The 16,074-nt window shown below is 37.3% G+C and overlaps 1 protein-coding gene across 1 annotated transcript in view; it reads right to left on the reverse strand.

Moving 5' to 3' along the window:
* Positions 1 to 663, reverse strand: part of LOC121726816 (acetylcholine receptor subunit alpha-like) — a 29,779-nt gene extending 29,116 nt beyond the window's left edge. Inside the window, exon 1 of the mRNA XM_042114356.1 lies at positions 491 to 663. The gene's annotated coding sequence lies outside the window, so the exon portion shown is untranslated. The remainder of the gene's footprint in view (positions 1 to 490) is intronic.
* Positions 664 to 16,074: the final 15,411 nt, after the last annotated feature.

Consider the following 16,074-nt stretch of genomic DNA (forward strand, 5'->3'; position numbering starts at 1 on the left):
GACGAACCCTAAAGGTTTCTAAATAGTTTTAAAATTTATAAAAGCGAATGAGTACCCAGTTGAGTAATTAATATAAAAATAAAAAGATGTTAAGTATTAACATTTTTTTCTGTATAAAAATAATAATAGCACAGTAAACTATACGTTTAGAACAACCGCACGGGCTTACATAAGACCTCAAATGCACTTTGCAAAAATGCAACGTCAACACACAATGCTGGCATGCATTTATATTAAAAAAAGAAAAAAGTATAAGATAACTCTTCCTTAATTTAATTCATATTAAAAAAACATAATCCTTCTTTAATTATCCATCTCCATCCGCCTTTCTTCGCTTACATTCTTCCATAAGCTTAATTCGTAAAAGACGGAACCAGTTTGAATTCAATACGTAAAAAAGGTAGGAATGATATCCTGATAATTCACCACAATATTACTGATAAGGATAAATTTCACACCGATCATATAATAAAAAAAATGTTGCCAATACCTTACTTTGTTGAAGCACGTTACAATAAAACCATTATTATGATCACTTTATCACTTTATAGACGCGGATCCAGCGACCGATCGTCCGTCGTCAGTTCATGGTACGCGGAGGGCGGATTGGGCGCGTACGGCGCTTCGAGGCGCTCGCTCGGCTGCGACTGAGGCGGCGCGGACTCCCCGCCCGCCCTCGCCGCCCGCCGCCCGCCCAGAGCGCACCGCGCCCGCTGCGGCCCGCACGTCCCGCTAATCACACATTACGATACCCGCTTTCCGCAACAATCCAAAGTCATGTCCTCCGGCTCCTCAACTATACACACAGAGTAATATTTGTATGTATAGTCAAAGATCTAGATGATATTAACGCATAATATTTTTAATGTAAAAATGTGTGTTGACACTCTTTACAATTGATTTAAAAAGATGAAAAAATTAAGTATTAATCTGCTGGAATGTAAAGGTCTTATGGATTTAAATTTTATCTACAATAGGATCTAAATCATGGTTTGGTTAATCGAACATATTTTCATAGCATATTTTAATATACAGTTTTATGACTTGCCTCGTTATTTGGGACGTAGTAGCTTAGTTCCATTGCATTAAGCTACGTCCTAAATGTAAAATAGTACAGGCAACAATTATGTTTGAAAAAACACACTTCTGATTGCTATAACGATTGCTGTTTTTGATGAATAACTGTCTTTATATATCCTAGTCTATATTCTTAGATGTCACAAACCTTTGCCGCATTTAGAACCATGCTAAAATAGAGAGTCATCATTATTTTACTCTATCTACGAAACCAAAAAATAACGTTTGTTGTTGAATACATAATGTCTTACACGATAAAACTTTGGTACCATGGCACTAACCATGCAACGACCATAAATCCACGGTTTAAAACATAAAAGTACCAAATAAAAAGTTATTGTTTATCGTGAATTTAAATTAGAACATTGAAAAATGCACGAAATCGTACTAACGGGGAAATTGATGATGATGGAAAATTGCCATCTGCCTATGAATGGCAGATAGAGGAAGTACGTAATTTGGTCTGATGAATTGAACATGAAGGATAGAGCACGATGAAGAAAATATGATATATTTTGCAGGATGAAAATACACGGTTCCTGTGACATTTTAATTTACGCGTACGCGTGCGACTTAAGGCGCTGTGGTTGTTGCAACTACGTAAAATGGGTTTTTTAAAACACGTTTTTAGTAAAGGAAATGTCATTATTTAAGTATAAAATAAATGCCATTTTAAAATTGAGAAAATTTCCTATACGCAAAGGTATATCAGTACACAATTTGAAAAATTGTGCTCGATAGAAAAAAATCTCAAAGATGACTGTTATAACGCTGTTTTTCATAATTAAATCATGTTATGGCTAAATTACACACTTTCTAGAAAAAACAAAAAATGTAGTATATGTGTCGTAACCTAACGTAAACGATTTGATATATTTGATTTGTGTAATACTAAAAACAAAAGGTACGCGGCGAGCACGTAACAGCCACTGTACAAGGCGCGCTGATATGAATGTTATTTTAATGTCCTTAACGTCGTTCCGATGACGAACCTGCTAATTTTAGGGACTACTGTTCCTTAAGCTAATCCATAGTTTATAAATTCGTTAACATTATAAATACGAAAGTGTGTCTGTCTGTTTGTCCATCTGTTACCTCTTCACGCCCAGGCCACTGAACCGATTTTGCTGAAATTTGGTATGGCGATGCTTTAAGTTCCGTGAAAGGACATAGGATACTTTTTTATCCCGGAAAAATGTGCAATATAAAAAATGTGCACAATAAGTATGCAATGACGGTGCCGGTGTAGTTAACCTCCGGTAAACTACACTGGCGGGCCAGAACCCCTTCGAGGCGGAAGAGTTCTGGCCCGCCGGTGTAGGTTACCGGAGGTTCCGGGGGAGGCTCCCGAACGAAGCGCGCATCACGTCGCGTCGCCGAAAGAGACTTTACGTAATAAAGTGCAATGTTATTGTATAATATTATACTTATAATAGGATAAAATTTTTTGGCGCGCATCCGTTGCCTGATTGCCATAACACAAGTTTTTACTTAGCATCGAATTAGACGACGTGATGTACGCTGCCTAGCTTTTATACTATTGTATATTATTGTATGCTTAATAAAGAATTAGAATTTGAATGGATAATAAGTCTGTAGCTCAGGAGTGATGATGATAATGAACTTAAACTCGACTTTTAGGCTGTCATGTGTTTTGTAACGAGTTCCCCCAGTTTCCTCTCTCGACCGTCTGACGAACTTTCCCCCTTTCGTGAGCGTTTTCCTCAACTTAATGTAACTGTTGCGTATCGCCATCTGTCATAGAGCCACTGCGTGTAAAGGGGTCGTTGTGCCATGATGGATGTCCATGTTTGCCACAGCTATCTATAGAGGTAGTATGACTTTAATGTCGGCAACTACTAAGGGAAGATTTTTCAAAATTTTAATATGGTGGTGGTTTTTTAAGGCCCGTTTAAAAGAAAAAGGTGGTGAAATGAGGTATTTAATACTAATTTAAACCGGTTTTGTATTGACTCTCAAATTCTCAGGCAAACGCTATGTGTATATAATATTATATTCTATTTTGTATTAACGAATTCTGAGGGAAACGTTGTATCTATATTCTATAACGAGCTTTTGCTTCGCTTCGCTCGCGTTAAGAAGTATTATTATATACAAGCTTTCATCCCCTATTTTAACCCCTTGGAGGTGGAATTGGTCAAAATTCTATCTTAGCGGATGCTTACGTCATAATATCTACCTGCATGCCAAATTTCAGCCCGATCGGTCCAGTGGTTTGGGTTGTGCGTTGATAGATCACCATGTCAGTCAGCCACGTTTGAGTTTTATATATATAGATAAACTAATGATAAAGAGAAAAATTTGCGTTTGTCAGGCTCCGAAACTACTGGGGCGATTTAAATTTAATTTCGGCATATTATACTAGACTACGGGAAAAAATTATAGTTGTTATCGCGGAAAACCTACAATTATTATCGTGGGATACTTTTTGAAGACGAGCGGGGCCGTGAGCAAAATCTATTAATAGCTGATAAAAACAAAACTGGATTGGAGTATCGGATTATTCGAAGACGTTTGGCGGAAATGCAATCACCGCCGTATCACGGAGTTATAAGGCGCCGTCTTCAGGATGTCAGCGGCCTCCTCAATTTCCTTGCGGCGGCGATCAATTAAAACTTGGCCTGATCGAAGCCGCGATCGAACGATATTCGATTAAAAATGGTCCGGATTAGCGCGGTTTGCGTTCTATTAATTGTGTTAGGGCTGGTGTTCAAATAACGTGTATAGTTTATTTTGTTAATGTTTTACATTATACAGGATGTAACAAAACTAAGTGATAATACTTTAGAGTGTGTATTGGTTCTCTATATAGAGTTCACTGTGAAATTAGCAGCGCTGAAGGAGCAAAATTTTATGTGATTTGTATGGGCAAGCGACCGAGCGTCATGATATTTTCCATACAAAGGTGAAAAAAGAAGTTCGTCTTTCAGCGCTGCTAATTTCACAGTGAACTCTATAAAGGAAACCCATACACACTCAAAAGCATTATCACTTAGTTTTGTTACACCAAGGCCAACAACTACTTGGTGTAACAATTGGTGTCTATACTTTGGTGAATATTACGAATAATTGCCATGTAAATTTACGCTTTCAAATGAGTTAAAAAATTCATTTGAAAGCGTGAATTTACTGTACATTGTACAATGGCAGCTTCAGGCAAAATCTTAAGAAACCAAAGCTTTACATGTTTGTAGAAATAACATAAAATTCAAACAAAAGTTTAAAATATTCATACGAATACAAAGTGGCAGTGTTCTAAAACTATAAAATGTATGTATCAAAGCGAGGGCTGTAAGCCACTTTACATTGGAGTGTTACGATTGCAACCCTCGAAAAACGTAGCACTTGCCTGTCCCCACCTAATGGTATTTACACACAGCGTACCGCATAAGGCTGGCAGCATAAACACGATTTCAGTACTCGATTTTCGAATTCGTTTTTAGTATTCGGAAATACGAATGCATGGAATCAGTAAAAATACATTAACTGACGCACACGTTCGCTTTTTCCGAACGGGATGAATTCAGCACGTACGTTTCGGGTGTAAGCCAGCGCGTTTGCGCGTGGAGAAAAACGAACGTTTGGGCTAGTCTCACGGAATTTCAAATTTAGAATACCACATTAGGAAATTGAATAACGGAAAACGGTTGTAAGCGGCCACCCTTATAGTATTTACACACAACGTGCCGCATAAATATGTGCTCTGGACCTTTTGAATCTTATTGGTATATTTATTTGAGTCCATTTTAACTGTTTTCATTGAGTCTATTTATTTTAGTTTACCCGTCATGGCATTCTCTACTTGTCACTAGGCAAGCCCTGTGATATGCATTATGCACTCGAGGGTTCAGGTTCAAAGATGTAGGGCAATACTATCATAAGTTTAAGCATATAACGAGCTTCTATAATTTCATCTTTTGGTAATAATACATTTATTAAAATTGATCATTTAAGAACTGAAAATAATTATCAATTTCTGTTTTTTACAGGACGTTATCCATTTAACTTCGATTTTAAATAGATAAACTTATGTCAAAAAAGTCATATCAGTAAGTCCTGTGCATGAGTGCTTTTTTAATCGTATCGTATGAAGGTGGTTAACCTTAAACGTTTTGTTACAATATTAACCCCACGCTCCAAACTGTAGCTCATGCGAGTTGAAGATACGTCCCGCGAGAGACTTTATGATTAAAACAACCATTAGCAGCCTTTTAGCAGCGTTTAAGTTCTTTGCACTTTTTTACAGTGTTTATATTTAAAAACTAGAAGTTGTATGGCTTCATCACAATCGTCATCATCATCACCATAATCATCAGCCTATTGCCGTCCACTGCTGAATGTAGTCCCACAATGAGCACCATCAACATGGCTCTTGTAAAAATATTCCACGCTAATTGTATATTTTTCCGCAATATTTTTTTTGTCCTTCTCGGGGGTTTACTTTATATCTTCGCCAAATTGGCCGATTATTTTTGGACCTACTATTTGTTGCTGTATTTATCTCATACGCTGAAAAAGTCACTAGTTAATTGACAGCCAAGAACAGCTTTTTGAGCAAAATATGTTTTCATATTATACCTCTTAGATTTGATATCCATACCATTCAATATTCAAACTAATATTATAAAATATGCGAAAGTGTGTCTGTCTGTCTGTTACCTCTTCACGCCCAAACCACTGATCCAATTTTGATGAAAAGATGAAACGGACATAAGATACTTTTATCCCGGAAAAAAGTACGGTTACCGTGCGAAAAACGGATTTTGTGTCGACGTCATCTTGTAGCTTATCTATACATATAAATAAAATTGGAGTGTCTGTTTGTAATATTAAAATAACCGTTTTTTACTACATGCATAATATGAATATTTAGACGGTACTTTTTTTTTATGAAATAAGGGGGCAAACGAGCAAACGGGTCACCTGATGGAAAGTAACTTCCGTCGCCCATGGACACTCGCAGCATCAGAAGAGCTGCAGGTGCGTTGCCGGTCTTTTAGAGGGAATAGGGTAATAAAGGAGGGTAGGGATGGAAGGGAAGGGAAGGGAATAGGAGAGGGTAGGGAAGGGAATAGGGTAGTGGATTGGGCCTCCGGTAAACTCACTCACTCGGCGAAACACAGCGCAGGCGCTGTTTCACGCCGGTTTTCTGTGAGAACGTGGTATTTCTCCGGTCGAGCCGGCCCATTCGTGCCAAAGCATGGCTCTCCCACGTACGTTACTTACACCAAAATAACAATTATTAGAATTTTTGTCTGTCTGTATGTCTGTCTCTTTGTTCCGGCTAATCTCCGAAATGGCTGGACCGATTTTGACGGGACTTTTATTGTCAGATAGCTGATGTAATAAGGAGTAACTAAGGCTACTTTTTGACCGACTTCCAAAAAGGAGGAGGATATTTTTTTTCTTTATTATCTTTTACCTATGTATTATACATTTTGTTGACGCGGACGAAGTCGCGGGTAACAGCCAGTTACGAATATAACGCAAAACAATTTTTATTATTCTCAACATTCCGTAATATTATAAGCTGATGCAAGTCATCGAGATGGAGGGGGGAATTTCAATCAGCGAGTGCACCGAAGGCATCCGCTAATGAAGCAGAATGAATTCATTGGAGTCCACCGGCCAGATAACTTGAGCCGTGAACCCGTGTGGTATGCAACACGCCACAGCTCAGCGTTAGCTGGTGATAAGAACCCCGTTGGTGGCGTTCCTTTGCCTTGCAGATCGATCGTCCTATTTCAACATACATCTTTAATAATAGCTCCAGAAGATACTAAACTGTTAGGTTCCGGTAGACTGAGTTTTATTTTGTTTTATCTTTTCTCATTTGAAATTTCTAGACGAATATACTTGAATGATTTTAACGAGTATGTATCGTTACATTTTAGTTCTGAATTATGATACTATTCTAATAAATGTGTACGGTACCTGCAGCGTTCGTCGTGCAAGAACCGTTTATTTTCTGTGTCTATTAGTATTCTTTAAACTTAACACTTGTTATAGTTAGTTTGTGCACCTAAACTATTTTCTTTTATCCCTATTTTAAATCTTGTATACAAAAGGTTGCCTGGTAGAGATTGCTTAGTAGCAATAAGTTCGCCTTTAGTACATCAATAAGTTATATTAATATTTATATAATTCATTTAATATTGTGTATGTATTTTGGTGTGCAATAAAGAGTTTTATTAATTACAAGCTTTTACCTGCGGCTTCGCTCGCATTAGCAAGTGTTATTATATACAAACTTTCATCCCCATTTTGACCCCTTGGAGGTAGAATTGATCAAAATCCTTTCTTAGCGGATGCCTACGTTATAACATCTACCTGCATGCCAAATTTCAGCCCGATCCGTCCAGTGGTTTTGGCTGTGCGTTGATAGATCACCATGTCAGTCTGACTGACTGAGTTTTACCTTTGAGTTTTATATACATAGATTTTTAACGTTGTTGGTGGCGGCCGAAAAGGAAGATCTTCCGACCGAGCGAGATAGCATGCTCGGTCAGGCCGAAGCCCACTGACGTCATTTCAGACGTTGTATATATCTTGCCGTTCTACGAAACTTCGATAGCGCGATGCAGGAATGTTAGGCGAATTACCGCCACAGATTATTATAATACCTTATCAAAATAGGGTCATTGGTTTAAGCCTAAAAAGGTAACACACTTTTGCATTCATAATAATGTTAGTCTAGATCAGGGGTTCCCAAACTTATTCTGTCTACTGCCCACTTTGAAAAAAAAATGTGTGAGCGCCCCTATTGTTTCAATTTGAAATGCATCCAGATTAAATAAATAACCCCCAAGTCTCTACACAACGCCCCCATTTATTCTGGGTCCCACACCGCCCCCCTTTATACCTTCAGCGCCCACAAGGGGGCGTTATCGCCCACTTTGGGAAAGGCTGATCTAGAATCTAGATGAATACAAAAGAGCAATGTACAAACACTATGCAGCATGCTCCATACGAAACAACTTTGAAAATCCGAAAAGCCAAATTTAATGAACACGCCCATTTACGCACACGAAAGCTCGAATTAATTCGTATATTAAATTCAGAGAATGCAATATGTAGATTGCCCTCTACAAAGCTGATGTCGGAGCTTTGAAAAAGCTTTAAACGTTATGAAAGCCCATCCCGAAAGTATGACGTAATTGCGGAAGTGACGGAGACGAGAGCACGGGGTACGGACAGCTATTGTTGGTCGAGTGCCCCCGTCTAATATAGATACAAGCCTAATTCTTATGAAGTTTCAAGACTATGGAGTTATAGCAAGTTATATATGAAAAATATTTATATAAGGTGTAAAAAAACTACTTGATAAAATTTTAGGTTGTGTATAATAATGTTATATAGAGTTCATTGTGAAAGTACCAGCGCGTTTGTGATTTGTAAGAGCAAGCGCCCTAGCTTCATGCATTTTCCCATACAAAAGTAAAAAAAGTTTTTCTTTCAGCGCAGCAACTTTTACATCGAACTCTACCTATAATATTACCCCCGTACACACATTATAAAGGTTACTTAGTTTTGTTACACCTTGTCGATACAAGCCCTTATGAAGTTTCAAGTCTATGGAGTAAAAGTAAGGGAAAGTAAGCTATTATAATATGTATGTTTGAAATTAAAATATATTACTATAAAGGCAAATTACTGGATTTTCTGAAATCAGAAATAATTTATTGCCAGAAGTTCTGTTCTGTTGAAGTGCCAATCATTTGATATTTTACGTTATTAATATATTCATAATATTATTGGTGTCATATAACGGCATAAAACTCAATAAAATTAAGGTAAAAATTGGGTGATTTACATTATTATGACGTATATCACCCAATTTTTTCATAAACTAGATTTTCACATTAGTGTTATTATTTTGACCTTTGGTCAACACGAGTGATATTTGCATATCACAACGTGTCCTACCTAATTGTTAATGTTCTAAAATAACTGCTATATTCCAGACTAAAAGCGTTTTTGAGAGCTCAGATATTATTCATAAGGTCAGTATGATAATATAATAAGGGTTTGCCTTTGATATCGCCAGTCAGGATTATCTAAGTCCAGTGGACGTCAAAGGCTAATGCATCAGACGTACGACTGGCTTGATTAAAAGCTCAAAACGTATTTGTAATGTTAATTAAAACGTATTTTTTGTAAATGAGTAAATAATATGAGCCATTTACATTAAAGTAGTCAGTATTGAATACGATGTTTACAACGCAACAACTGAATATTCTATGTTATTTCCCGGGGCTCAATAATATTGAGTCAATTTATCTATCAAGATTCATCCAGGTTCAGCGCGCTGCGGCTTAAGCGTAAAAGACAGACAAACAGATAGACAGAAAATATCAGCCAAGTGCGAGTTGGACTCGCGCACGAAGGGTTCCGTACCATTATAGAGCAAAAATAGTAAAAATTGTGTTTTTTTGTGTGGGAGCCAATGTTTAATTTATTTTGTATTTTTTGGTATAGCTGCAATAAAAATACATAATCTGTGAAAATTTCAACTCCCTAGCTATTACTGTTTTTGAGTTACAGCCTGGAGACAGACGGATAGACGGACATCGAAGTCTCAGTAATAGGGTCCCGTTTTTACCCTTTGGGTACGGAACCCTAAAAAGAAGGACAGGCAGACACATTTGCGTTTATAATATTAGTAAGTTTGCAGTTCAGATTAGGAAATAAACTATAAGCCAAGCAAATTGAAAATAATATTATTAAACGAAATTTTTTGCAACTTTATATTAAAATAATTTCCGAAACTCATCCAATTTCAAATAATTTTGAGGAATATATTCACATGCTCGGCGATGTAAAGCCCGGGGAACCGAAGTTTTCAATGAACTATTAAAAATTTCAGCTCATCAAACTTCATCTGGGAATTCGAAGATACATTTCATATTTAATGATTAACACGAAAATTTATTAAACCCTAACAACATTGAACGCTTATTTATTGTTTATATTAAAAATTATATACACTTTTCGCCTTACAATTAATTAAAAAAAATCATAATTTACTTCCGCACTCAGACACGAATATAAATTAATAAGTTATTGTGATTAAATTTAGATTTTGACTTAAGTTATAATATTAAATCATCGAAATACAATAAATTAATATAGAAAAACAACGATCATAAATTGGGTCGTATTTATATGAAACCATTAACTATTAACCTTCAAGCGGGCGCGCGCTATTTTGTAACGGCAGTGGTCGCGCGTAACCTAAAAGACGTCGTAGGTGAATTTCGAAAACAAAACACTTTTCATTCATCATTATTTATTATTTCACAAATTTAATTATTACTCTTTTTAAAATTATTCAGAAAATTAAATGTATTTTTAGTAAAAACTTAGTTATAAAATCCTATGACCCATAGTAGCTTATCTTGTGTGAAGAGGGGGCAGAAAAAGTGATCGGAATTTTCTTACCCTAGTTCAATTTTTTTCTTCATCTAGCAATAAAACTCGATGTTATCGGTCAACGACGACTTAGTTTTATAAATAAACATAAAATTTGTTTCAATTATATGAAAAGTGCATATAAAATTATAAGAGAGGCGCGCGGAGTCTTTTCGACGACGGCGCCGAGTCCAAAATAATTGAGCTCCTTGCTGCAAAGGGGGTGCGAAGAGTAAGTGTAAGCTATTTATTTGGTAGATAGATAAAATATGAAAAGCTACTGAGAAAATGATACGGATTCAATGAGAAATATCCATAATATCAACGAAAATGTATTGAGGGGAGTCGATTCGACGTCGCGCGACCGCTTGAAGGTTAACAAGTAGCTAGGGCAGCATTAGACTAAACTTATTAATTGCGAAAATGTGGCTGTCTGTCTATCTGTCTGTTTGTCTATAAGACCGCTTCACACACAAACCGCTAAACCTCTTAATCTGAAATTTGGTATGGAGATACTAATTTGAGTCCCGGCAAAGGACACATGATCAAAATCAAAATATTTATTTCTAAATAGGTTAACAAAGTTAACACTTTAGGACGTCGCGTCTACATGAGGCCTACGCCGGTTCGGGAACTAACCCGGCGAGAATAACCGGCGGCGTAAGAAACTCGCTCGGAGCCATCTTTTACTATAAAGATGGAAAATTACAATAGTTTTTAACTTAAATTAATTTACAAAAGCATGTAAAATGTGTTATATTTATATAGAAGCGGCTTACAGTCAGTCAGCTTATTTTTCCCCGGGTGTGCTATCATTGAGAAAATCTTTATATCCCGAAAAGAATACTTTTTATCCCGGAAAGATGTACGGATCTCTATCTAATGTATAATATTCATTTCACGTATGACAACCAACGAAGGTAAGGTTTAGACGTGGGAGAGCCATGCTACGGCACGAATGAGCCGGCTCAACCGGAGAAATACCACGTTCTCACAGAAAACCGGCGTGAGAAGTTTACCGGAGGCTCAATCCCCTACCCTATTCCCTTCCCTACTCTCTCCTATTACCCTTTTCCCTCTTAAAAGGCCGGCAACGCTTCTGCAGCTCTTCTGATACTGCGAGTGTCCATGGGCGACGGAAGTTGCTTTCCATCAGTTGACCCGTTTGCTCGTTTGCCCCCTTATTTCATAAAAAAAAGCTGTGCATTTTTTGGAAACATTTAATATTTTATTGTAGCAGTTTCATTCAAAACGTATTTTTGAAAAATCTAACTTTTGGTTTGAAGCGTCGGTAAAGTTTTTTTTCGCTATAATATCCAGAGTCACATAGAACAAATAAATTTTTTACTATCATATTTTCGTGTTATACTGTCACGCCGTAGATAAATTAGTTAGCGTGAAGCGTGAAGGAATCGATTGAAGGCGTGATTGGAGTGTCCCGTTCGCCGTGTCAGCGCCTTTCTCTATCACATCTCTGCACTGAAAAGGTGCAATTTACTGTCTTTGTATCGGAGCTTCGATAAATCGAACGTCACAATTTCTCACTTGATTTATAAATTGGGGATTATAAAATAAATCTTATATATAAAATTCTCGTGTCACAATGTTAGGCCGCGTACTCCTCCGAAACGGCTTTACTGATTTTAACCAAATTTTATATGCATATTCAGTGGGTTTGAGAATCGGCTACTGGGTACATTTTATATTGATAAGTGCATTTGTTGAATTAAATAATAGTAAATTATTACAACTCGAGACTGACGGCGACCATTGTTTGTGCGACGGGATAGCGATGGACGTTGCCATGGTGACATACTTATTTAGTCACTTCAATAAAAGAATATGGGCGAAATACTTTATATGGCAAAGAAACGTTTGCCGGGACAGCTAGTTTTGCTATAAGATAGTAGATAGTAGATTTTGAAAACGTTTTTGTCGATCAAAAGGATAATATTAATTAAAGACGTGAGTGGAAGCACCAGAAAAATAACATTTTATAACATTACGAGTATTCATTTTTCCCTTGTAATTCTAACAAACCTTGTAATTTACCTACTTCGTCATCTAGCTAATATATCTGGCTACACGTGAAATCCACAGTTTGTTTATTTCAAATCATAATTCCGAGTCTAAAGCCTTTATTTATACAATAACACCCCTCTTTTTTGTCGGGGGTTAAAAAAGACAAATTTTAACTGTTACTTATTTGCTTCTTCCACTAACGTCATAAAAAATATGCAAAAATGCAGAAAAATATGAAGAACCTAGGGAGTTGGGACTATAGTAAAACAGCCATATTATATACATTTTTCTGGGTTGGTAGACAAATTCTTTTATTCTGGACTGAACTTTTTTAGGCAACCCACTTGCAATAAATTTATTGATATACGTAATTGAATATAAAATACTTTTCATCCATTAACCAGCTCGGTGAAGGTCCTTCTATGAAGGGATCCTAGGCCATATAATATAAATATTGCTAATGACTCCTAGTTATGAATTATATTATCAGAAATTAATAATAATAATAATAATATCTATGGACGCTTCACACCACGTCAGTCTGGCCCCGTGGTAAGTACCTGAAGGACTTGTGTTACAGGTACCAGACAACGGAAATATATTTAATACTTTTATACTATACATATATTTAAGATTTTTTATTATATAATACACATATTTAATACACATCCATGACCCAGGAACTTTGAAAACTTTTGGTTCCGTCGGCGGGATTCGATCCCGCGGCTTGAGCTACCAACGCGCTCACCACTGAGCCACAGAGGTCGTCAATTTCAACAGAAGTAACGAAACCAGCCAAAGAAAGAAAATTTCCCGTTTGTCTATTACGTAAATTAATATTAACTGAAACGAAGAAAAGCAATAATTATGTTTATTCAACGATGTCTTTATCTATTTTTGATGAGTAAACACATCTTGTTATGTCAATAACTACTTATTATATAACATAATTAACGAAGTTGGGGAAAGTTTATATAATGGCTGCTATAATATTTGTTTTACTGGCATTCTGTAATCTGTATTAATAACATAACTCTCAAAACAAAACTCCACTCAGTCGCTGTAGAGCTGTTGGAAGCGGAAGTTGGAAAGCGTTGGAAGCGTTAAGAAATATGCATAAATTATATTGATTAATTTAGATACAAAGTAAGAATAAGAATGACACTAAGAGTACAGACATACATTATAAACTCACTTAACCTTCTAGTGCCTAAGGGTAATGCTTTATTATTTACAGACTTGTAAAAGGGACTCCAACATCTAATTATCTAATAGTAAAAGGATCAAAGATAATATTTTTCTTTGTATATTGGTTATTCAAATTTTTTCAAATTCTTTACTAAGCATACAATAATATACAATAGTATATAAGCTAAATAGCGTACATCACGTCGGCTAATCCCATGCTAAGTAAAAACTTGTATTATGGCAATCAGACAACAGGTGCACGCCGAACAATTTTATCCTAATATATAATATTATTTACACATTCACACACACAATCACACTACACTTTATCACGTAAAGTCTCTTTCGGCGACGTGATGCGCGCTTCGTTCGGGAGCCTCCCCAGGAACCTCCGGTTAACTACACCGGCGGGCCAGAACTCCTCCACCTCGAAGATGGATAAAACTTGAGTCGGCACTCTCACCACAAAGGAACTGAAATTCACTTTGTGGCGAGACTGCAGACGCTCCACCCTCAAGGTGTAGGTGGTCTTCTCGCGGATGTAGTTTACGACGTCTTCGACCGTCATGGACCAGTGCAGGCGCGACACGTAGAGCGGCGTCGCGGGCGCCGATTCAATTTTTATTCAATATCGCTTGAGATATTTAAATTAAAATTTGGCATGGAAATTAGAGATATTTAAGACTTTTGAGATGTACAATCCTGAATCGTGTTACGAAAGTTTTTAACGGCACAGCGCGCACGGTTCACCATTAGAACGAAGTTCCTTATCGCGCGTTCGGTGTAAATCTGAAGGCTAGACAGAACGATATATGACCTTGATTTGACCTCCACACTTTTTTATTAGTACCTGCATTTTAGGGCCAGAGGGCGTTGATAGTAAGTATTCCTGTGCGTCAACTAGATGGCGATTTTTAAATATTTTTTTTGAGTGTATAATATGTATACAGGTTTTTTGAACATACGAAATAACTTTGTTGCATTCGGATGTCCACCTTGACACCTCTTAAGTTTTTATTATAATTATGAAATGGCAACAGTGAGCTTGGACCTTCGCTCTACCGATTATCCTTTGAAGATCACCCACGTGTGCAAGGTGTATCTAACGAAACTAAGTAATAATATATTAGGGTGTGTATGGGTACCCTATATCGAGTTCTCTGTGGAAGTATCAGCGCTTAAAGAATAACTTTTTTTAGTTCATACGTGGGAGTGCCATGCTTCGGCACGAATTGGCGGCTCGACCGGAGAAATACCACGTTCTCACAGAAAACCGGCGTGAAACAGCGCTTGCGCTGTGTTTCGCCGAGTGAGTGAGTTTACCGGAGGCCCAATCCCCTACCCTATTTCCTTCCCTCCCCTCCCCTATAATTCCCTTCCCTACCCTCCCCTATTACCCTATTCCCTTTTAAAAGGTTGGTAACGCACCTGCAGCTCTTCTGATGCTGCGAGTGTCCATGGGCGACGGAAATTGCTTTCCATCAGGTGACTCGTTTGCTCGTTTGCCCCCTTATTTCATAAAAAAAAAAAAATTGTGTTTGGGAAACTTCATGACTCTCGGGCGCTTGCCCATACAAACCACAAAAAAATACTCCTTTAGCGCTGCTACTTTCAAAGTGAAATCAATATAAGGGACACATACACACCGGCAGCCGGATGCCGCATAACAATTGAAAATCGATTGTGTCTGCGATACCCACGATTAAGGTGTTCAACTTTTTCACTTACTTTTGTTACACCCTGTATACGGTTAATCCGAATGAAATGTACGGTTGCTGGGGAAAATTTCTATGCATACAAAGTTGCATGCAACATCTATAATCTATAATCTTAAATATCAGTACCAGTTGGGACTTGGGGCGCCAGCTGTCGCGCCCGCTTTGTCACTCAACTTTATATAAACGCTAAACTTCCGACAACATGTTGTAGTCTATATCTTACCACGACGAACTTAGACGGGCTGAAACAAAGAGTTTTGTGTAACTCATTTCCTCTCGTCTACTTTTAAATTAAATCAGTTTTAAGGCTACCCTTTTGTTCTTGCTATTCTTTTGCTAAGCAGATTAAGAAAATCCTAGACTTCGTATTCGTAATTTTTAAGATATGAGTATCTCGCAATAGGTGAGGTAAAAATTAAAAACAAAATATGAGCGAGCGAACTGGGATCGAATGCCTCCCCTCACACCCCGCAACTTTCTCCGCTCCACGTTTAGGTATGAAACTCGTGAGCATTAACGACCGATCGCTTTTGTAGTGGCAGGCTCTCCCGACCTGCCCACAACTCCGTTGCACCAAAATTCGTTTATCATAAGGAAAACGGACATTTTTCCAAGACAAAATGAACCCTTTGTCCTT

The sequence above is a fragment of the Aricia agestis genome, chromosome 5 (genome assembly GCF_905147365.1).
Source record: "Aricia agestis chromosome 5, ilAriAges1.1, whole genome shotgun sequence".
NCBI lineage: Eukaryota > Metazoa > Arthropoda > Insecta > Lepidoptera > Lycaenidae > Aricia > Aricia agestis.